This window comes from Cottoperca gobio, chromosome 24 (genome assembly GCF_900634415.1).
Source record: "Cottoperca gobio chromosome 24, fCotGob3.1, whole genome shotgun sequence".
Taxonomy (NCBI): domain Eukaryota; kingdom Metazoa; phylum Chordata; class Actinopteri; order Perciformes; family Bovichtidae; genus Cottoperca; species Cottoperca gobio.
The window spans coordinates 18,802,274-18,827,976 of NC_041378.1; the positions used below are offsets into that span (position 1 = coordinate 18,802,274).

The following is a 25,703-nucleotide window of genomic DNA, read 5'->3' on the forward strand; positions in this document are numbered from 1 at the left end:
CACATATTCTCTATGGGGTTCAGGTCAGGGGAATTGGCAGGCCAATCGAGGACAGTAATGCCTGTAATTACTGGTGGTTTTGGCACTGTGGGCAGGTGCCAGATCATGCTGGAAAATGAATTCCTCATCTCCATAGAGCTTTTCAGCAGACGGAAGCATGTAGTGCTCTAAAATCTCTTGGTACACAGCTGCATTTACTCTGGGCTTGATGAAACACAGTGGACCAACACCAGCAGCTGACATGGCTCCCCAAACCATCGCTGACTGTGGGAACTTCACACTGGATTTCAAGCAACTTGGATTTTGCTCCTCTCCAGCCTTTCTCCAGACTCTGGCGCCTTGACTTCCAAATGAAATACAAAACTTGCTTTCGTCTGAAAAGAGGACTTTGGACCACTCTGCAACTGTCCAGTGCTTCTTTTCCATAGCCCAAGTCAGACGCTTCTTCCGTTGTCTTGAGTTCAGAAGTGGCTTGACCATGGGAATACGGCTATTGTAGCCCATTTCCCGGACACGTCTGTGAACAGTGGCTTTTGATACCTGGACTCCAGCTTCAGTCCACTGTCTTTGAAGCTCCCCCAAATTCTGGAAGCGACTCTTCTTCACAATGCTGTTAAGGCTGCGGTCATCTCTCTTGGTTGTGCAGCGTTTCCTGCCACATTTCCCCCTTCCAACAGACTTTTTGTGGATGTGCTTTGAAACTGCACTCTGTGAACAGCTTGCTCTTTGAGACATTTCTTTTTGTGTCTTACCCTCCTGATGGAGGGTGTCAATGATGGTCCTCTGGACAGCAGTCAGATCAGCAGTCTTCCCCATACTTGTGATTTAGTTTACTGAACCAAGCTGAGTGTTTTTCAAGGCTCAGGAAACCCTTGCAGGTGTTTCGAGTTAATTAGACGATTCAAGTGATTCGTTGAACACCCTACTAGTATACTTTTTCATGATATTCTAATATTTAGAGATAGGATATTTGAGTTTTCTTAAGCTGTATGCCATAATCAGCAATATTAAAATAATAAAAGGCTTGCAATATTTCAGTTGATTTGTAATGAATCCAGAATGTATGACTTTTTTTTTTTTTTTTTTTTTTTTTTTTTAAATTGCATTACAGAAAATAAAGAACTTTATCATAATATTCTAATTTTCTGAGACAGTCCTGTATGCCCAAAAAGTGATGTCAGGTTGCAGGAAGTGAGGGAGGATTTTAACACAAAGGATCATGGGCAATTTAATCCAATAGCTCAATCTCCATACTGTGAGTCCAACAACAATAACAGTGCCAACAACGGCAACAGTGCTGACAGAGCTAACAATGTTAACCTGGGGGAGAACCCGGAGGGTGGCTGCTTCATCTGCGCAACAACACCGTGGGTCGGGACGGCGCTATCAACGATAATCACTGACAACCACCACTCTCTAATATGTGCAGCCGGATTGGCCAAAGTCCTGCATTCAAAGTGCATTAAAAACATTTTAATGCTGGACGTTTACTTCAACCTAGCCCGAGCAGCGGTGGGCGGGGCTAGGCCAGATCAATAATTTCTAAATGAGGGAGAAAGAGTAGATGTGCTTCCTGCCCATTTGCTTTTTTACATTTAGTTGAAAACCCATGCTAAACAAAATATTAATTATAAAAAATAATATTTTGTACATACTTGGAGGCGTACTTAGCTTATGGACATACATGCCCCACACATCACAGTGAGAAGCTGTTTCAGTGGAAACAAGGAGGAAGGTTCAGGCCAGATTATTTAGGGAACTTAATCCTTATTGGGCTACGCAGTCTAAATGGATTAGTATAGGACCTGTATAAGCTCCTTCAGCAGGTAACCAGTCCGCTAAGTGAGAAAATAATTGAGATAAGAGGAGCCGGAGAAGAAGTTTCCAGGTTAAGTTTTATGAGTGATCTCCAGTGAAAAGGGCAAGAGTTCACCAGGCACTCTGGCTCTGTTCTAGAAACATAGTCTCCTTTTGTGTCTCCTTTTCATCCATTTGAACTGTATAGTGTATAGCGTTACCTATTACACTACCTATGAGCCTCAGCATTATGAAATATGTGCTCTATTCAGTCATTAACAATACCTTTAAAGATTGTTTGCTTAAAAGTTAAGCAAAGTTCATCAAAAAGCCAAAAGAGTGAGTTTTAGAAAAAAGTTGCTATTCTTTTATCTTTTTCTTTTTAAATATTTATTCGGAAGGAATATAAATGCTCTGCTTTCTTTTTTGGACTGCCCTGCTTACAATCTCACAGCTACACACATTAACACTGAAAGCTGCCTAACAGTCCACAACAAACTAAAAAGGAAACTATAGAATAATAATACCAACATAACTAGACCAACATAAAAAGTCCAACATAAAAACATAAAATAATTCAAGATGACGCTGCACAAGTGGCAGCTTGTTGTTAGCAGCTCCTTCTCATCATTGAGCTTTTCTACTTTAGTTTCTTATCTTAATTGTATTTTTGTGCTTTTTTTTATGTTTTATTATTTGTGCAATATGGACATGAGGAAGAAAGGAGGACTGGTATGATTTATTCACCTCTCCCTTCCCTGGGGAGATCTGATCACAACCTTCGGTTTGTATACGGGCAGCCAAATGTCCCTCACACAGTGAAAGATGGTCCGACGAGGATGATGAGGCTTTGAAGGACTGTTTTGATTCAACAATGTTTTTTATTAGCAATGCTCATGGGGAGGACATCGATTGTCTCACACACTATATAACAGATTATATCAACTTCTGCGTGGAGAATGCTGTACCGACTATAAAGGCTCTCCTCAAGGAAATAAAGAGGGTCTGTAGGTCAGGAAAAAGGAGGAGGTGAAAAATGTGCAGAGAATGGGTGAAATGGGTGAAAAAACAGCTACAGGAGAAAGATGGATGATCAGCTGCAACAGAACAGCGTCAGCGGAGACTGGAGGAGCCTTAAGACATTCTCTTGATACAAGGAACCCAACTCCTGGGTGGGACCAGAAGTGGGTGAATGATCTGACATTTTTCTACATTAGATAGATTTGATCAGTCAATTTGTCCCTAACAACAATCCAGGTGAGGAAAGAACTCAGGAGGATCAAGGTGAGAAAGGCTGCGGGTCCAGATGGCATCAGCTTAAGGCTTCTCAAGTCATGCAGAGAACAGATAATTGAGAACATGTTCAACCTAAATCTGAAGCTGGGGAGAGTTGTTGAAAAACATCCAGCGTGGTACCATTGCCAAATACCCTGCACCCAAGGACCTCAACAGCTACAGGCAGTGACAGAGGCTGGTCCCTGTCCGATCTCCTCTCCTCCCCCTGATGAGCCCATCAATGGACCAGCTACAGTTTGCCTATCAACCTGGCATTGGGGTGGATGATGCTGTCATCTACCTCCTACACAGATCCCTCTCTAACCTGGAAAAGGCTGGGAGCATTGTGAGAATAAATATTTTTATTTCTCTGGTGCCTTCAACACCAAACAGCCCATGCTTCTGTGGGACAAGTTGGAGCACACAGGGGTGGACCACTATTTCACAGCATGGATCCTGGACTACCTCACCAACCAACAACAGTATTAGTTCACCTGAACAATATACTGGATTGGACAGACAATACAAAAGCAAGGACAAAGCAGACTCTATTGGCTGAGGAGACTTAGGTCTTTTGGTGTGTAGGGAGCTCTCCTGGAGACGTTTTTTTACTTCGTTCAGAATCTTTTATGGAGTCGTCTGGTTTTTTGTTTTTTAACGGTTTAATTATATATTACATTTGTGTAGTTTCTCTTGTTGCACTGTCCCTTTGCTGCTGTAACACAGCACATTTCCCTGTTGTGGGACTAATACAAATTATTATCTTATTTGATCTCTTTTCTTATCTAGTAATTGGAATAATAATACCAACATGTTAGAGTCCAACATGACCAAATTCCACCTCACACACCCAGACACAAACATGCTGTCAAGGCAAATTGCCAGCAACTGCAGGGTGTGTGTTTACACCTACATTAACATGAGGTTTCCTGATCAAGATAAGATGTCTGGAGAGAGATAACATGTTGAAGCTAGGAGGAGATGGAGTCTTTTTTGTGCAGCAGAATTTGTTTGTACCAATGATTCAACCTGGAGAGTCTTAAGCCCGGCCATGTGTTGACAGCTCTCAAACGGCCAGTCAGCTAACATCATAGATCATCAGTTTTGAGCATTATTGAAGTTGTGCACTTGCAGTGTTTTTATTTTGGAGCTGGCATAGGATGGGTCCAGATTGAAGCTTGACAAATGTGACTAAATCACAGATGGATGTGAGTGATGACAATAAGAGGACACTGCTCTGTCATTCTGCTGCAGGCACTCACTCCACCTAACACTAAATCTGTGTGTGTGTGTGTGTGTGTGTGTGTCTAAATGTATTTATTCTTCAATGATTTGTAACAGTTTGGAAGACACAGAGCAATGATGTTGTTCTACTGATCAGCGTCAGATCAGAAAGAATCTATCAAATCACATTTCTTTATATAGCCCAATATCACAAATTACACATTTGTCTCAGTGGGATTTGTACAGGATAGATACCCTCTGTTCTTAGACTCTCACACCGCACAAGGAAAGAAACCCCCCAATTAAAGGGGGAGAAATGGAAGAAACCTCAGGGAGAGCAACTGAGGAGGGATCCCTCTCCCAGGACGGACAGACTGTAATAGATGTCGTGTCTTGAGAATGAACAACTTAGTAAAATGACAACATCCATGTGACGTTGATGCGTGTTGATGCTTATCGTATAAGAAAAAGATGGATCCAGGAGGATGTCAAAATAAGCTTCAAGGTGCCTCAAAAAATATATATATTAACGTGGGTGTCAGGCAGGACCAGGGCAACAGGCGCCGGCATGATTTATGATCCAGACGTAACCCTTAATAGTGGAAACATGCCAGATGAGAGACACAGAAATAGGAGTGAGAGCTAGAGAAAGGAGGAGGAGATAGGAGAGAGGTGTAAATCTCCCGGCAGTCTAAGCCTATAGCAGCATAACTAGGCTGAGGTGATTAATTTAGTCTCTAATAATTAGAATTTTATTGTTAAAGAAGCTCATGAAGTCGTCATTACTGAGCGATATAGAAATAGAAGGCTCTCTGTCAGCCTGGCTACAGTACTGAAAAGAAACCTGGGGTTGTTCTTATTATCTTCTATTAATGATGAGTAATAAACTGCTCTGGCATTACGGAGAGTCTTCTTATATGTTTCAAAATTATCTAACCAGGCTAAACGAGACTCTTCCATCTTAGTGGAACGCCATTTACTTTTAAGATTTCTTAGCTTTTGTTTTAGTTTGCAGGTTTGGGGGTTAAGCCATGGACCTTTCTGTTTTATCATCACTAAGATGGTTAATTTGGGAGAGACTAAACACAAAAGTATTAAAACCTCTTAGAGGTGCGGCCCGCCGGCGGGCCCAGCAGGTGTTTTATTGAGCCTGTACATGGACATTTTTCAATTCTGGAAGAAAAGAAATATATATTATATTTTTGGAAAGCTTAGAATCTCGTCTATTTTAATATGGAGATGAAAATCACAACAGCGGTACAATCAGCTCCTCAAACTAGCAAGTACACTCAAAATCAAAATCATAACTTTGAGCCAACTTACCTATAAAGCCTCATAAATATCCTCTTTTCAGCAATATTTTGAAAAAGACGCTCCTAAGGCATTGCCAGAGGTCCACACGTTCGTTTCCGTTAAAAAGATATCCACTGTGAACATCGTCACATCGATAAAAGTCCATGAACAGGTGTTGCAATCTGTGAAATCAGCTGATCGATTTTTACATTGAGTGATCATAAACAGTCATAACTTAATATCTTGTGCTCTCATCACGGTTCAGACACTTCCTGGTTTTAGCGCGGGCTCTCAGCATTAGATTGACACTTCATTTGTCACGCCAATCGAAGTTTAGATGGGTCTTTTACAACCTTCATGAGCCAATGAGTGTCAACTTGATAAGAAAGTGCCCACCCACTTCTTTTGTTACAGACTGACCCTAGAACAGCTCAGCGTCCTGGTGGCGCACGCATCGTAAAGGAAATGTGCGCCTCTTTCGTTAGATGCATCACTTCCCATGGTTTGTTTTTTCAAAATAAAATTTATCATTTATTGTACAAAAAAAAAATAAAAAAACATACAAATATTAGTGTACGCCTGGTGTTACTCTTAGACAAACCTGTCTAATAAATTAAGTTTTTATCCCTTTTTATCTGAAATTTGGTGGTGAACTTGATAACACTTGGTTCTATGTTTCTATTGTGTATTTCAGCTCTGGACTACCAGCTATACCCATCTTCAGACATCTTTTTCAACAACAAACTTCAGACGGAGTGTATTTTCTTCAAATTCAGTATATTCAGACCACTATTACTCAGTGCCAGAAGCACTTGGAGTGATTCTTCACTGTTCACTGAACAATAAGAGAGTTATCTTTTGAATGAGACCAAAATCATGCAGCTGGTGCAAATGGTTGAAGAGCAGCTTTCAATTTACTTTGGGTATGTCGTTTGTAGGTATTTTCGGAAAAAATTGCCCACCTTCTAAGAGGTTCTTTCTCAATTTTAATGAGAACTTTCCAAACATTTGTTGGGATCCTCACAGATTGAGTTATTGGACTCAATTTCCCATGATCCTTTGCATCAAGGCCCTACCTCATTAATTGCAACGTGACCTCACCTTTCACACCTATGTGTGAAAACTCACCTGATAAAACCACAATACAGCAATATATTTGTCTTTCTATTTCCACTGTTGTAAATGTTTGTACACGTGTTGATTTGGTTTGTATTCCCCAAACTCTATTGTGTAGTCTGTTGTGTTGAGCTAATGGGTAACATTAGGTTGGTGTGTTTGTAGTGTACACACAGACAGAGTCGCATGCACACTAATCTTCTTAACCCGGCACCATTATCATTCACATTACGATCTCCCAATCCTTTTTGAAATTGCACAGGCGCACGCACCCACACACACTCTCTCACATTTGTGTACATATTCCCTTTTGATTGTTTAGTATTAGATATTGTGTGTTTTGACAGTTATTATCTGATTAATAAATGCTTTTTGGAATATACATGCTGGTTTGTTTAATGTTGTGCAAGACTGAGTATTGCCAGACTCTACTATCAAAATATTTAGAAATCCTTCAACCTTTACTAGCTATTGATATGGTCAGTTTGTTTATAGTTATTCATTTAATTATTAATTAGAATTCCTAATTCATTGTCTAGAATATTTTTATGAGACTATTTCTTGAAACTACATTAACTGGCTATCATTTTCATTTGATCCAGCTTGGTGCCCCTAGAGATGACATGGTGTAAATTATTCATACTAATTAATATAATTAACAATCATATTAAATATAATAATGAATTATTATTTTTCATAATTATTCATTCCTTTTAATAGCCATTTTAATGTATTTTCGAGCTAATGCACTTCAAATTATTATCGACCCCTATTTATGATTTTATGAATATTAATAGTTTTATTAATATTCATTATCATTAATATTTGTTAAAAACCAGAACCCCTTACAGAATGGTGAAAGTGTAGCAGTGTTCCAACACACTTAAATAAATCTTACACCTGTACCTGGTTATGAAATGTAGGAATCATTTTCAAAATCAGAAATCATTTATTAGTCCCACAACGGGGAAATGTACCTTGTTACAGCAAAAGAACATATGAAGTAAAGTGGCGAGTACACAATAGTTAATCTGAGTATCTGAGTAACTATACGATTGAAGCAATTTGCATCAAATCTTTCCTCCGTTCTTCAAGTCTGAACTCACAGAATTCATATACATACTGCTAAAATCTGTGTGATTTTATTGCAGATAATGTTCCCTAAATTACCACCAAAATAACCCAAGATCTTATAACTCAGATCTTGACTCATAATTGTCATGTTTAGATGTTTTCTTCAGTATCAAGAATAATTTAAGTAATAGTTCCCTGTACACCTATGATCACAGTGCAAAAAGAAACTGCTAATAGTTAATAAAAGCTAATTCAACATTATTTTTCATGTCGCAAATTCACCAAAATGTTAAATTCTGAACAATACTCACATGCCTGTTCGTACATTGAAACAGGTTTTTGTGGTTAATGTTCCTCCAGTTAATACTGGGAATTAAGAGCTCCCATCATAAGCGTCCAATTGAAGTGATCCGGAACAAAATCCAAAATGCTCGTTCTGTTCAAAAATATATTACAAAGTCATGACTAGGGTTTTAAGGGTTAATTTATAATCATCAGTTTTCTTGTCTTAAAGGTCCACCATTTGAAAGTGCAATAGCTTTAAATGCAACACTCATGTTCATCAAGATCTACAAAAAGCATTTTTAATAATATTTATGTTTACATAAGAGCATGTGATCTCAAGAAATGAGGTCCTTTAAATCTCCGTGTGCACCCTGTAGGTTTGTTGTACTGGACATCATTGTTGTTCGCACAGCTCCTTTTATCTTTCTTTCCCCGGGGCTTTCATATGCTGTCCCACATGCACTCATTCATTGTTTATACTGTTTTACCCACGCTGCCATCATCTTCATGTTACATTTTATACGTTTACACAGCAAAGAACTGATTGACTAATATTTTCTTACTTCAAGTGCTCTAGATATAAATTTGAGGTGTCTGTCCTGAGGTCACTGCCAAGGCCGCAAGCAACGAGAAGAGTCCGGGCTCCTTTGATTTATTATCTAGGGGGCACTTTTGCAGAGATTTATAGCTGATTTCCAGGGTCCTTTCAGTGTGAGGGCTTGATGAGACTTGTACAATCAATAAGAAAATAGCCAGTGAAACAGCCAGCGGGCGGGATTTAATGATCCACTCAAACTCCTGTCAGTCCGCACCTTCTGACCCTTTTTAACACATGAGAAATGTTCTTGTTTAACACTGTTACAATCCTGCCTCATGGGAAGCAACATAGGAGCCACACAACAACTAAATAAAGTAACCAAAAGGAACAGAAAACACAGCATACAGAACAGCAGAGCAACTTTGGACATAATGCACTTACATGGGCCAAAACATCACAGAGATATACCATGCTTCACACTTTTAACCTTAAATGTCTGCAGTAATGCTGCATTCATTACGCAGCTTTACTTATCCTTCTGTGTTGTTCTAATCTAATATATTGCAGAGTGAGCATGAACAGCAGCGGAGCACAAAAAATAATTCTTGGCCCTCATGAACAGGAAGCAATATTTTTAAGTAAATTATAACCAAAATATATGAAATCAAAAGTTTATCTATTAAAATATATATGTATATGCTTAGTATAAACTGAATGTTAACAAATTGAGTACATTTTATTTTTTCTAGATCCTAAAAGGAGGCTATGTGCATGTGCTAGAGTAAAAGGAAACATGTCACCGAAGTGAACCCTGAACGTGCTGCATGGACTTGGCATTTTAAGGTAACTTATACATTTGCCATCTGTTGTTTCATGCAGTAGGAATATATTATTTTAGAAGTATCTGTTTTATGTTTTACAAAAACAAATAATTGTTTTGGCTTTTATATTTTGAGAGGTTGGTGAATTTAGGTTAGCACGTGTCCTATAATGCAGACTGGCCTGCATTATTAAATTAAAAGCTGGCTAGCTCTGGCTGCATCATTGTCCAGCAACCACCTGCTGTGTGGTTTAGCACTATCTAGCAGCATCGCTTCAACCCTGGTCAACGTTATCACACTGGTTGTGAAATATGTTTGGCTTCGTCGCAATGTTGTTTCCAAAGCAGAGAGGACCAAAGGTGGAGAACATTCATCTTGTCACGCTCAGGCTGTGTGTGCCAATAGCTACTCTAGCTGGTTAGCCCTACACTTGCATCATGGTTTGCTAGCACTTGCCAACTGGTTTAGCACTAGCAAGCAACATAGCTTTTCAACATTTTGAAAAACGAAATAGTGGCACATCAGCGAGGTTACATGCCATTAGCTAATCACATGTTAGATTGTGTGTAGCTGCTGAAAATGAGAAAATTGTAATCTCGCTGTGTGGATAGTGAATGCATACATGCTTGATGAGTGAATAATTAGATACTGGTGTACTTCCGAACAAATTGTATGACTCCATGTTGTTTACAGTTTGATAGAGACCCGAAATACGGAAAGGAAATGGATACAGATAAATCCCAATTCAGCAAGATAGGGCTCTCTGTTGGCTGGTTGCGATTCAACTGCCCAAGGACATTTAGAAGACGCACCGTCTTCTAAAGAGCCAAGTCTCCCTTTGTAGTCTAAAGTGTCTCCGTCTGTCCTTTCTTCAACTTGGATAATAATTCCTCCTGAATCATTAATGTTTTCATTACTTATTGGGATTTCTCATGTATATTTATTTTCTTTCACTGTTTGTCTCAAATATATATGGAGTATAAAAACTTTGCCGCTTCAAACCAATAATAATAATAATAATAATAATAATAATAATAATAATAATAATAATAATAATAATAAGCTTTATTTGTATAGCACCTTTCATACAAGAATTGCAGCCCAAAGTGCTTCACAGCAAAAACATAACAATTAGTACAAGATTAGACAGAGCATTAGACAAGGCAAGTGCATTAAACTGCCAAATTACTTAGCCAAGTAAAATCTTTTTTTCTATGTAACACCAGATTCAACAGAGTAACCACATCCCTGAAAACTGTGTATGCAGTTCCACAATGTTTAAAACAAATCTGTAGATCACTTTCAGAGATCCTGCCAACAAACTTAATTCTCGGGATACTCTGAGGGAGATTGATTATTGGACAACAAACATGATACTTTTCAAAAGTATTTGCTCTAAACTCAATTCATGCAGACCTTAACCTTGACCTTTTAGCCCAGGGTAAGTGTAACGTGTTCTCTAGTGGACCCAGGCGCAGTACACACACACACACACACACTCAGAGTCACATGATGTTTAACAGATTTATGGCAAAATACTGAAGTGGAGATGAGGTGACTGGATCTGGCTGGGGATGGCAGAACAATGCAGATGACAAGGCAGCGAGGGAGAATTGGTAAGTTGGCAAGCAGGCTGGGAGCCATTATGGCAGAAACAACAAACTGGCTGTGTATGACTGAAGAGCTGGAGTTCAAATACTGGATAAGTGATAAGCTGATTTATTGCATGAGTGTGGCTTGCAGCAGGTGAATCAGCTTGGCAATCAGCAGCCGGGAGATTGAGGGAGTTGCCGCGCCCACAACACAGGCACATACACAGAGAGAATCAAAGAGGAGATCACAAGAGACAAGGGATCAATACTGAGGCATGGCCAGGGGCTGTGAAAAGTTGAGCTAGCAGATTTTGGCTTGTTAGACATTGCCATTTTGATGACCTGGTAAATCCCTAAAATTTAAAGCGCCCTCACTCGTTCATGCAGTCCAAAACAACGGTTTTCTCTGATTTCTTTTTAGCATCTTCTATTTCATTATGTGTGAACTTGCTGATTCTTCTTCAGATCTGCTGTTGAAGGGATGGAGCATTTGGTTGAGGAAACTGCTCTTGGCCCCTGTGGCATTGCATTCTATTATCTTTGCTACATATGTAGATGGAGAGAAATAAGCAACACCATTCATGTTACAGGTTTCATGAACTGGCTGGTAGATGAATCACTGTTATTTGTTCAGCAGTGACTTTTATCTTTATGAAAATGTAATTAATTTACCACTTTAAATGCTACTAGATTACACTGTGGATACCTCAGCGACAGTGAGTCTGGAAACTGAAGGAAGTTTAAAATGGACAAATGTTGTCAGGGGTTATTTGATGATGATGATGATGATGATGATGATGATGATGATGATGAACTTGCTAAGATGGATATGTTTTGCAGCACAGACAGATTAAGGTGAAATCAACGTCTGTCCAGCTGGTGATTCATCAGATCCGCCTCTGACGGAGGGCCGCAGAGACTTTAAGGTCTTGTATGAAAGGGTACCAAATGAGTCTGACCTCAGTGCAGAAATATATTTTGCTGTATTTACTGAGATGCCACAGGGCAGCTATAACTGGCACGAGTGGAGATATCTTTACCCAAAACAGGCTGTTGTGACATATGACAACATCATTTTATTTTACACTTCTATATGTGCTGTGAGTCACTGGAGAGCCTTCAAACTTTATTGGCTGATGTACCTTTGTTACAAAAAACAAGACTTAACACACACACACATAACACACACACTCTCTCTCTCTCTCTCTCTCTCTCTCTCTCTCTCTCTCTCTCTCTCTCTCTCTCTCTCTCTCTCTCTCTCTCTCTCTCTCTCTCTCTCTCCCTCTCTCTCTCTCTCTCTCTCCCTCTCTCCCTCTCTCCAAGTGGTTTCAGTGGTTTATTTACCTGATACGAAGACCAAAATGCTAACATATGTTTTTCACAAGAACATTATTTTGAAAAATGGATATCTGTAAGCTGATAGTTTGCTTACTTTAGGGGCAATTATATTTTCTCAAATACATTTTTAGAAATGACATGTTAAAGCATCTCACAGGTTTTGAGATTGTAATGTATTCTGCTAAGTTACCTGCAGATTTAACACCAGCAGTAGTTTTTCTTTTTCAGATTTAGAGGCCTAACGGGTAAATGTTAAAACTACCCAGTAAAAAAATAAGAAATAAAAACTTAATCTAAGAGGTTAGTTGGTGTAGAAATACAGGAAATTTGTTTTAAATTACACTTTTATTTTTTCTGGGGGACGACCCCCGCCATTAACCAGGCGCTCCATGGTGAGGAGCCTAAATCTTTCCTATGCTATGTTTTGATTAAAAATATGTGTGGAGTGGATATCAAAAATGTTACTCAAGAAACACACATTAGCAAAAGAAAAGGTGGTCAGGAAAATGTCTGGCCCTTAGCTTTCTAAAGATATGGCCCCTTGGAAGATACTTGAATAGCCCTGGTCTATGTTGTCGGCCAGTCTGAACTTCCAAACCTGGGGCAGACACATTTAATGGGGCTTTGACTCGAGAGAAGTCAGTCAACTGGTGCAGAGAAAATTACCTGGTTCTGATCGAAGAAAAGACAACAGAAATGATCATCGACCAAAGAACAAAACAATCAATAAAAGCACCTATCCTCATCAACAGCTGACCAATTACAATAACTAACTCCATCATGTTCACACACATCGATAACCTGAAATGGGACCTCAACACCAACCATCAAAGGGAAAAAGCGCAACAGAGACTTTATTTTCTGAGACAAAGATCACAGTCAGGCAGGGTCTACTGGTCTAATTTTACACACAATACAGGGCATCCTATCAATTGCAGCAAGTTAGTGCATTAGTGCTAACATTAATCAAAAATTAATCCGTTTCCGTAAATCCCTTACAGTCTGACCACATAGTGTCTATGTGAGTGGACCTACAATAGAAGCTAGCTACATTGGCTACGCAACATGCTAATGCTAACTTCAATAGGCTATCCCACAAAATAAAAAGTAAGACAACATAAAAATGGCTAAATGTACAGCTTCCAACTTTGAATTTGGGTCACAGACAGTTGATATCAATTGCGCTTCAGAAGCTGAAGTGAATCCTGTTTTGTACTGGTCGGTTGAGAAAGATCTTTACACTTGTGTTCACATTTCAGTTCAAAAAAAATGTAAGCATGGTTACATGGTTTGGTTCAGCCAAACACACAGCAAAACAAACAAAGACTGAGCAGTGTTTGTATTTGTTGCTGTGTTCTTTCTGTGCTGGTTTATCGTGTGACATCAGAAGCCATCCGGCTAATACACTGGTTTGGAGGTCACTTGTTGATGAGATGAATTGTCACACCATGAAATATCCGCAGTGACATCCCAAGGTTTCCCAACGCTTTAGGTGGATTTGTTGATTTCCAATATAATAATATTCTTCTGCGTGCATCAGTATTGTAAAAGCAATTATGTTTTGATGTATTTTCCTAATTATAGAATGTTTTCTATCTGTGATACCAAATATGCCTGCTGCTGCATTGGGTTGGAAATGAATATCAAGTGCCTCTGATCATGATTTAAAGATCATAGACTAGAAAGTAGCAAAAGCAGGGCATGACCAAAGTATATGGGTTATGTTGGCAGGGGTGTTATAACATTAGTCCCAACTTGCGCGCTTCTACACATGGATCTGAATTTTAAATCTCACATCAATAAAATAAAAATCCAAAAACAGCCTTTTACCACCTTAGAAATATTGCTAAAGTGCAACTGTTTCTCCCCCAGGCCAATACTGAGAGACTTACTAGCATTACTTACTGTGCTATGTTCATTATATTGTTGTATTCTAATTGTATTGTTAATCACCTTGTATTGCAACTTTGCACAAAAGGCACTATATAGTAAATAAACAAAGGGAATTGCAGGGATAGTGTGTATTCTGGGAGGAATGGACCTTTGAGGCAATGGGATATTTGTTGGACTCCCAGGGTTTCAGAACAATGGCATGGCACCTTCGGCTCAACGTGTGGGTCGTAGGTGGTAGTGGGTTTAAACAGTTGTAATTTAGTGAATCAGGCTTTTTTTAGCAGGTAGGTTTACGATGAATTTGTCATAATGGTGGATTATTGTGTTTACAAGCTCCAGTCCGTCAGGAAGTGGAGTCCATAGCTAACAGGAAAAGGACTGGAGCTAGCTTTTGTTCCTGGTTGTGTTATGCAGGTGAAGAGGAGCTACTTCACTTCTGCATCTGCAACGAAAAACACGGTACGGAACACGGCGCTCCTTTTGGACAGGAGGATTATTTTCCTGGTGTGATGATGGATATCAGGATGGGGTGTTGAAGTGAGGACCGTGTGAGGCTGGTAGCTGTGGCGGCTCCTCCAGTAGGCCACACACAGCTGCTTCATCAGCCAGTGGGAGTGATGGTCACGGAGATTCAGCTCTGTGAAAACATGAACTGTGCAATGTAAGTTTAATTTTCTAATTTAATTAAATTCTAAATTAATCAGCATAATCCATCCATCCATCGTCGACCGCTTATCCGGGGTCGGGTCGCGGAGGCAGCAGCTCCAGTAAGGAATCTTTTTCTGAGATTACAAATCTATTTTTTGCATTTGTGGAAGGTGTTTCACATTTACAGATTACACATTTACGCGCAGATTGTTGATTAGTTCACACGGATAATATTGAGACAAATCTATCTCCATCTGTTTTCTGTTTTGCACTCCAGGGCCACCGTAAGTTTGTGATGCCAGTGGAGATGTTGCGAGTGAAGACAACAGTGAGGAAACTGAAGAAAGACTCGGAAGACTACTGTCTTCTGCTTTTCAGTTAAATCTAACAAAGTGTACACTTCACCGCACTTGTGTTTACCGCAATTACAGTATGAATGAAAAGATGAGTGAACTGATTGCACAATGGTAGTCTCCTATTCAGGAAGGAGACATGGTGAAATAATGTTATAAGTTACTTGGATCTATAACTCCAGTTATAAGTATGTGTGTAGCCCACCTTTGCATGAATGAGTATAATTAAAGCATGATACGGCATGATCATGTACAAGAATTCCATCTAGCATTGTTGTAGTAGGACAACGGGTGAAAAGTGATGAACAACTATAGATCAAAACCTACAGCGGTACTCCCTTTAACCCTTTGATTATAAATCAGGCTTGAAGTTTGTCCAAAGATGATGTTTCTCGTGTACAAGAAGGCATTTTGGCTTAATTGTAGAGAAACAGACAAACAGTCACCAAAGTACATACAAGTGAATGAAAAAAGAGAAGTAAGATATGTGGTTTATTCAGAGAAATAGGGACACAAAACTGGACAAATAAAACCAAAATGATCTGCATGGAAAAAGGGAAGGAATTTATAATTTGGGAGAACTGATCATTTAATATTTATGGCTAATGTACATAATGTTTGTGGTATTCCATAATACAATTCTTGCCACCCAGATATTCAGGACTAATGTACTGAGTGGACAAACCAAAATCCCCATCATTTAGCCAAGAACACGTTCTAAAATGTAAAACCTTGAAACATTTATTATTGTATATTTGTTATTTATTATATTTTATGGATCCTGACTAAAGGATCCTGAAAAATATTTTTAAATTACAATGCGAAAGATGCTGGAAATAGCATGTTCCATTAAAAAACTAAAATGTCTGCTTTCGATAATTAATTGCCTTATTAAAGCCAGTTTTGCTTGAATTCTTCTTTAACAGGCTTTGTCCTCATTTCATCTGGCTCTGTTGCTCGATGGGGAGACCTTCAGGCAAAGTTGGGACTGGTGGTATTCAAAGCAGAGAGTATGATTTTTTCCGGCCTCTTTAATAATCCAGCAACTAGCAGCATGTGTGGATTATGGGATTTGCAGCTGCTTCTCTGTCTCATTGTTTTTCAGGTGAAGTAGGCCAATGGTTTGGGACACCAGGACTAAAGCCTAAAGGCTGCAACAGTCCAGATTGACAATCATATTTTACCCCTCTGTCCTTACTCTGACAGACAGTCTGCAGCCTTTTTATATTTGAAACTGTCTTCTCTCTGTGGCAGTTTCGAGTGTATGACAAAAACTGTAAAAATGCAATATTTGGCAGATTACCGGTGGCCACTAGGCACCAGAGATAGACACACATGTTAGTGATGTGTGTTGTGATGTTCGTCAGAATGTGTGGATCTAACATTTTTTCAAATTTATTGCGGGTGTTTTATTCTGCTTTAGTATTTTTGTAATCTCCACAGTAAACAAACAAATTGAAGGAATTGTTTAACATTTTGGGAGTGAGATGAGAAGATATCATGTCTGTATGTGAGGACAGAGCTGGAGGACAGGGTTAGTCTAATTTGGCAACAGGTTCTTCCACTCTGTCCATCTGTTTTTCCTTTCGCACTCCTGACATCCTCTCTTTCTCTCAAATCAAGAGTCGGTGCAGTGTGACTTTTAGAGATTTGAGGTTTACGTCTACCAAAAATATATTATATTTTATACTTATATTTTAACTTCTGCACTATTTTATGTCTCAGATTATTTTATTATAATTATTTACTTGTCTGTAATGTTCTTTTTATACATATTTAATCAGCATTGTTGAAGGGAGCCTGAGATTGAATATTTTAATGCAAACAGCTATTTTGTAACTAATTGTCTGAAAACAATAAATAATTTGAATGTTGCTGCTGGACTCAGCCACTTGCTGCATGTCATTTATGCTTTATACTAAGATTCAATTCTATGTATGTATATCATTTATTAAGATCCCGAATAGCAAAATCATAACAGGTGTTTAAAGTATTATGACTAGGTCGCCTGTGTGCTTAAGGCTCTGTCATACATATCCGTATAGCGGAAACGTATATGAAAAATAGCTCACAATTTGTCACGTCCAACTTTTCATCGGATCGGAAAAGTGACATATACAGATATGCATGTCGAACCTATTGATAGCGTATCACTTACTTATACAAAATGTATCAGACGAATGCACAACGAATGCATAACGTATACAGAAATATGGCGTATACAAAATATCGGCAATACGCTGGTGTACTTTGATATAAGGTAAGGCATAAGTAGTATTCGTTAAGAGCATGCGGTGTTACGCAGGGGTACGTTGTTGAACGCTGAGTCTGTGAAAATGTTTTGAGTATGTTCAAAATTTTCGGACGTACCCAGTGTGTGCTTCATAAGTTATGCAGCCATTACACATAAGTTACGTTACGTTAGACATACGTGAATACTGAATACGTACGTGAATACAGTACGTGAATACCTACGTAAACACAGTACGTGAATATCTACCTACGTAAATACAGTATGTGAGTACATTAGAAGTATGTTAGATATAGGCTACGTCGGCTCACGGTGAACCCTACAACCAATTTATTGATAACGAGTGTATAACCTATTCGTAACCTATATTAAACTTATGCCTGGCGGAGGAGTAACTTATTAAATGTGTTTCTACAGTACAGCTAGCGTTCAGCTAGCGTTTTGGGAGCTTATTGGGGTTTGAATATAGTATATAGGATCCCTGTGAGTAGCTCATCCTCACTTCTTCACAGCACGTCTTGATGAATACATCAACTCATCATCAACGCAGCATCAGAGAGCATGGAGGATGCTGAAAGGCTGCGACAAGAGTACATTCTAGCCGCTCTCCAGAATCAGCATGATGTGAACCAAATGGCACTTTTCCAGCTCCGTTGGCCAGACGCTCTGATAAGATTTAAATAAGTATGTGATACGCTATCAATAGGTTAGACATACGTATACTAATTCGTTATGTATTTGTTATGTATACATCAGCTACAACACCGCTGTGGAAAAGTTGGACGTATTTGGACTCTGACAAATTTGGAGCTAATTTTCATATACGCCGGCATATGTTTCTGTCATACGGAACTGTGTGACAGGGCCGTATGTCTGGCATGTTCGCCGTATCATCTGCGTCCTTTGAACGATCACAACTTGCCCTTAATTTAGATCAACTTATTGCTGATATTTCGTATGCGCCGGCATACGTTTCTGCCTTACGGATATGTGTGAAAGGGCATTTACATCCATTAAATTCTCGTGAACGGAGCATCTCAGGAATGCCTGGAATTTGGCACAAACACCGGGATTTAAGGACAAACTGGTTCAATGTTGGTGGTTCAAGGTCAAAGGTCACTGGCAGTGTTTTTACGTTTCCAGTCAGGATGCTTTCAGTTGCTCCTCGATAAAACTACTGTGTGATGTTACTCAGTTCGTACGGGAACCAACTTACTCCGGTGGTTATATGATGTGATATGTCAGTGTCTCTTTTGTCACGTTTGTGATGTCAGATCACTTTCTTATGAAATTTGAAGCGACACTACCCGGTATTTGTAATGTTGGCACTCGCCAAATTGGTCCTTGAACTCTAAAATACTTGGTGAAGGCCCTGTCACACATATCCGTATGACAGAAACGTATGCCGGCGCATGCGAAAATTTGTCACAGTCCAATGACGTCCAACTTTTCATCGGATCGGATCGGAAAAGTGAACATATACAGATACGCATGTCTAACCTATTGATAGCGCATCACTTCCTAGAACAAAATGTATCAGACGAATGCCCAATATATATACAAAAATATGGCGTATACAAAATATCGGCAACACGCTGGTTTACGTTGCTATAAGGTAAGGTATAAGTAATATTCGTTAAGAGCTCACTGTGTTACGCTGGGGTGCGTTGTTGAACACTGATGTTATGAGCATGTTCAAAATTACCGGACATACCTGACGTGTGCTTCATAAGATATGCAGACGTTACGTGACGTTAGACATACGTGAATACGGAATACGTAGTTGAATATTTACCTACGTAAATACAGTATGTGAATACTTACCTACGTATATATAGTACGTAAATACCTACGTGAATAAAAAAAGGTACGTTAGATATAGGCTACGTCGACTGACGATGAATCTTCAGTTGATCCGAAATGCAGCAGCAAGTGTATTGATAAGAACTAGGAAACAAGATCATATTACTCCTGTATTAGCTGTGTGTGTGTGTGTGTGTGTGTGTGTGTGTGTGTGTGTGTGTGTGTGTGACACTCCATTGCATTGAAGTCCATTTACAAAAGTCGTGATACGCAGTGCACACACTTCTCTCAGGTGAGCTTCCTATTGGTTCAGCTGGAGTCAGCTAAAATGACATCACCTGACATGTTTTGTGGCCTTGTTCTGAATTACCCCCCCCCCCCCCCCCCACACACACACCCACCCACCCACCCACACACACACACACACACACACACACACACACACACACACACACACACACACACACACACACACACACACACACACGGTTACCCCTTTCATAACACGTGCAGCCTCTGTACACTCAACACATTCATCCCCACACACACCTTTCTTCTTTGTCTGTCACACTCATATCTTTCTAGGTCTACTTTCTTTCACACTCTGTTTTACATTCCTTACCGTCCTTTATGTCCACCGTGGTGGTCACCACCTCCATCTCGTAGGTGTCCCTCATCTGTTGCCCCCGGAAACAGGCGAGGTGCTCTATCTCGATGAGGTCACTCTCGTCCTCCTCCAGGGGAAGCCACGTTCCATCAATGAACCACTGCTCCCTCATCACAGGAATACGGTCTTGCTCTGAGGGACACCACATAGTATTTGCCACATGACATGAAAGGTTGTGTAGCCGTTACGTTCTTTACTTACTTACTTACCATATCTTGAACAAAGTACAGGAAAACACACACACTTTAAATGAAAGAGGGAGCATAAAGAGAAGTTAAATGAATGAAGCAAGGATAGAAATGTTCCCAGCCATACGACATAAAGTGAAAATCAGTGAACTACTTTGCGTGCTTGCGTGCTTGCGTGCTTGCATGCGTGCGTGTTTTGCGTGCGTGTGTGTGTGCCAGAAACACCCTCTCCACATTTAAGAGCAGGCTAAAGACTTTCCTTTTTGATAAAGCTTATAGTTAGGGCTGGCTCAGGCTTGCCTTGGATCAGCCCCTAGTTATGCTGCTATTGGCTTAGACTGCTGGGGGACACCTCCCTAATCTCCTTCTTCTCTTCCTCTCTCCTCCCCTCTTCTCCCTCTCTATCTGTATGCATTTATGTAAATGTATGTTACTAACTCAGGATCCGGGGCATCATCCACAGAGTTTCTGTTTCTCTCATGTGGCAGGTTGCCACTGATAAAGTTAAAGTCAGGATCAGGAATACTTTCTCTTTTTTGATCATAACATAATTTCTGTCAAATGTTGTATTTGTACTATGTTGTTTATCCTGTACACACAACATATATTGCACGTCTGTCCATCCTGGGAGAGGGATTCCTCCTCAGTTGCTCTCCCTGAGGTTTCTTCCATTTTACCCCCTTTAATTATGGGGTTTCTTTTAGGAAGTTTTTCCTTGTGCGATGCGAGGGTCTAAGGACAGAGGGTGTTGTATGCTGTACAGTCTGTAAAGCACACTGAGACAAATGTGTAATTTGTGATATTGGGCTATATAAATAAATTTGATTTGATTTGCCCATCAACTGTATTTATTAGAAATAGCCTTTTATTACTGCTGGCAGGGATTGTTGTTGTTATTGTTGTTGTTGTTTTTAAATGACATTTCCAACTTATTCCACATATTTGTCAGTTGTGTCCAAACAGAGCAAGAGAGACAAGCAGACACACACAAAAAAAAATATATATATATTTGCTATACTTGTGATTATCGCTAATCAAATATCGTTTGATTAGACTTTTTAAAGATCTCTGGGGCTTACAATGCGTATTAGTGTCATCTTGTCTATTATGACTGGCATTGTCCCCACTAGCTTTAAGACTGCTGTGCTTTTGCTCATGCGTGGCTACAATCTTATCAATCCGAAAGAACACAGTTTGTTTCCTTTAATAATACAGCATCAATATTTTCTGCTGTGAAATATGGAGTACCTCAGGGCTCTGTTCTCGGTACTCTACTCTAGCCAAATGATATGCAGTTAAACTGATGATACTCAGCTGTATATGAAAGAGGGGGGATTCAGGTGTATGCAGGCAGAAAGTATGAGTTATAATGTGTTTTTTGAACATTAAAGCATGTAAACATATTTGAGCAGAAACCCCAAATAAAAGTATGAACATTGAAAACTTGAAAATGAGCATAATATGTCTTGTTAAAAAAAGACTGTTTTCTATTGGTCATATAATCGTCAAGCAGAGAGTCGCAGTCCTTGTGAAAGTGTAACGTTTCAGTTTCCTAAATAATAGACTGTGAACACTCAAATCAAAATCAAAACTAAAATCCAGTAGAACCTCCCTACTACATTTTTCTATCAATACACCCATAATCATCTGAGTCAGAGCTGTTTCTGTTGAGAATCCTTCCCTGGTGGCATGTTTAGGGTGAATTCAGCTATTTTACTGCCAAATGTGTTTTATTTGTTCCAATAAATTTTCCCACTGTCTCGTCTCCCTCTTTTTCTATCTTCCTATTCACTCTTACTTCTTTTCTTCCTTGTCTGTATACTTTTTCTCTCTTCCTTATATTATCCATTGGTTGCTTACTCCTCTTCTCCTTTTTCAACTCCATCTCTGGTCCAGATAGTCATTGAAATTGTCATCTAAAGTTCTTTCTTAAAAAGAGTGGGGACCCTGCAATAAACCATATGATGTTATGGTTTCTCTCCTCCTGTTGAAAGTGGGATGTTGTGATGAATGTAAGCAGGTTCATGGACTCAGGCTCTTGCTCTGCGGGTAGAAACAGGCCTGGCACAGGCAAGCACTCAGGTTTATTGTCCCCCCTGGTCTTGGCCTCAGGGTAAACTGCTGCTGACCCAAAACCACAGAGCTAAGCACTGCCCCCTGCTGTCTTCTCAGGAAAACATTCTCTGTATCTCCACACACAGTGGCAGTGTGGCCAAATTAAATCCATCACAAAGCAGGCTGATGTCATTTTTCATCCAATGTTTTTTAAAGATAAATCTAAGACCATCTGTTTCAGAAAAACTAGTACAAACTGTAATTATTTTCTGTACCTCTGATATGTACTTTAAGTAGTAATTACACACACACACACACACACACACACACACACACACACAAATAAATGTATTTATTTCTGATTAATTTTAAACTGGATGCTATTTGACATTACATGCTATTATTATTATTATTATTATTATTATTATTATTATTATTAATAATAATAATTATATAACAATGGGGTCATTGTTTGTTTGTATTTAAAGAAATTAACGATAGTTTGGATGTTTTGAAGTGGGGTTCTATAAGGTACTATACCTACAGTAGGCTAAAATGCATTTTGCTGACATCCCTGTCCACAGCAGTACATTGCTAAGCTTCTGTGTCTGTTCTCATGTCTGTTTATCTACTGTAGGTAGTATACACTGACTGTAAGTACCTCATACAACCCCACTTTAAAACATCCCTTTAAACCATATATCAGCATGTTCTCTGTTCTTCTTACAATTTCTTTGAATGCTTGCTAAGAGGTTTTCCAAACAGTGGGGTTTAGGTTTTGCAACTGGTAGTTTATTGGTTACGTGACAATACTAAAAATCACTGATCAAATCACTGTGTAATCCATACTATTGTCAAATATGTGACGAGGGAAACATAATTGCTCCCTGGATTATTATCACCAAGAAAGTTTTGTGTGTCTTTCAGGTTTTCTTCACAGATTGAGGTGGCTCGGGCAGATTTCGGGCATGTAAAGTGCAGGACTCTGACACTGGAGCCGGGGTCCGGAGTCGTGGTTAGGTTTAGGCAACAAAAGCACTTTGGCTAAGGTTAGGTGGTTTAAGGTAAATGTGTATAAAATGCACACATCCAGACTCATGCTTCAAGTCACTGCATACTTTTTCTATATTTAACAAAGACCACCATCTTCCTCTAACCTTAAAAGCTATGAGGTACAAAGCTACATAGGTCCGAAATCACGTAGTTATGTTCTAGTGCTTATAGTAAGAGGATTTATGAATGGTATTCTTTTACAAGGTATAGCACACCTGGATTCCTTCCTCCTAATTGAGCAGATACAGTAGCATGCAGCAAAGCTGATCCTGATGTTGTCTGATTGGTGAGTACAGGAGCAGGCTGGGATGTCAGAACCACCATCAGCCTGGTTGGGTCAGTGAGCAGCACAGGTCAAGGTTTACATCTCTCTTTGTCATGTTTTTTGTCTGCAGTCTGCTGTCCTCATCCGGAGCAGCCGCAACAAGTGAGCAGGTAGACAGGCATACTCTAGTAATAATAGGTCATGCTCCTTCAGCAGCTATTAAGGACTATGTGGGTACTTCATTGCACATTAATTATCCCATACCTATGTACTAACCCTTGAATTGCTTAAGTAATTTTGGAATGTCTTAAAATGTCACTAATAATTGTTGCAAACAGTCATCATTAATCATTAATATTCAATAGCTATTCTTGATGTTTTCATATTTATCTATTGTATAACTCATGCACCTGAGCTTGAAAGTTCAAAAGTACTGAGCTTTTTGAAATTTTAAATGTGTTTGTACTCTATACAGTAAAGTTAGTAACTCTTAGTTCAACTGTATATTGACCAACTAAAATCTTTACTGTTTTCCCTACAGTCAGGAGCAAGATGGTAGCCGGCCAAACTACGCCGTACAGTTCACAAAGTTCAGATGTTCCTCTGTTTGGTTGCCAAAGAAAGGATTCAGCGAGTCTCCTGTTTACACAGCAGTTTCAAGAGTCTTTGTTACAGAGAACAGCTGATCACTGTGTCTACACTGAGTTGGCAATATCTGCAGTGGAAACAAAATTATGTGAGGTGAGTTGAGTCAAGCCTTACTATGTGGTGGAAAAGAAGCTTAAGTCAATACCATACTGGTATTAGGGGTATTCCGGGTTATGTTATAACTGCCATGGCAGAGGCAAAGCAGTGTGTTATGAACGTGACACAAGGGGTTGGACTCAAAAGCAACGACTCAAGACAATATTTCAAAAGTAAAAAGGTCTTTACATAAGAACATGAAAGTACAACAAAAAATCACTCATGTGAGGAAAAAACGCAGAACAAAGGTAATGCAAAAAACATGAACTAAACTTGACTAAAGGCAAAATTATATGATGGCTACTTGGTACAAAACACTGGCTCTCTTGGTGGCAAAAACACAAGACAAACTGGCGAACGACAAAGGGAAACAAGGACTATATATACAGACACACAAGGTAATGGGAGACAGGTGGCAACAATCAAACAAGCGGGAAACCTCACATACAGGAAGTGCTCTGAAACGAGAGGGAAAGGTAATTACAAAACAAAACAGGAAGTGCAACGACAGACAGTGCATGACGAGACGAGACATGAGTGACTGTAACTTAACAAGTGAACAATAACACAAGACTAAACATAGACTCTAAACTAAACATGAAACATAACATAAATACATTAACACACATGACGGGACGTTACACAGCGGATGTGGGAGAAGTTTGGAGAAGGACTTTCGTTCGGCACCAAGGTGCTTCTGAAAAACCGTCCTGCACCTCAGGAGGTGGAAGCGAGGAACCATCCAAGCTGTGTACAGCAAGGGTGAGACCCTGCTGACTTCGACTGACAAGGTTATCGGGCGGTGGAAGGAGCACTTTGAGGAACTCCTGAATCTGACTAACACGCCCTCTATGGTAGAGGCAGAGTTGGAAGCTGATGGGGGACCATCGTCAATTTCCCTGACGGAGGTCACTGAGGTAGTCAAACAACTCCACAGTGGCAAAGCCACGGGGGTTGATGAGATCCGTCCAGAAATGCTGAAGGCTTTGGGTGTTGAGGGGCTGTCTTGGTTGACACGCCTCGTCAACATTGCGTGGAAGTCTAGGACAGTGCCTAGGGGGTGCAGACTGGGGTGGTGGTTCACCTATTCAAAAATGGGGACCAGAGAGTGTGTGCCAACTACAGGGGTATCACACTTCTCAGCCTCCCTGGTAAAGTCTACTCCAAGGTGCTGGAAAGTAGAGTTTGGCCGATAGTTGAACCTCTGATTGAAGAGGAACAATGCGGATTCCCTCCTGGTCGCGGAACAACGGACCAACTCTTCACTCTCGCAAGGATCCTGGAGAGGGCCTGGGAGTACGCCCATGTGTTACATGTGTTTTGTGGATCTGGAGAAGGCATATGACCGGGTTCCCCGGGTGATACTGTGGGAGGTGCTGAGGGAGTATGGGGTGAGGGAGTCACTTCTGAGGGCCATCCAATCCCTGTAC

The 25,703-nt window shown here is 39.8% G+C and overlaps 1 long non-coding RNA gene across 1 annotated transcript; it reads left to right on the plus strand.

Moving 5' to 3' along the window:
• Positions 1-11,255: 11,255 nt before the first annotated feature.
• LOC115003728 (uncharacterized) lies at positions 11,256-14,901 on the plus strand. Its single transcript, XR_003831698.1, has 3 exons — positions 11,256-11,360; positions 11,856-11,941; positions 14,661-14,901. It is a non-coding gene; the product is annotated as an uncharacterized LOC115003728 (long non-coding RNA).
• Positions 14,902-25,703: the final 10,802 nt, after the last annotated feature.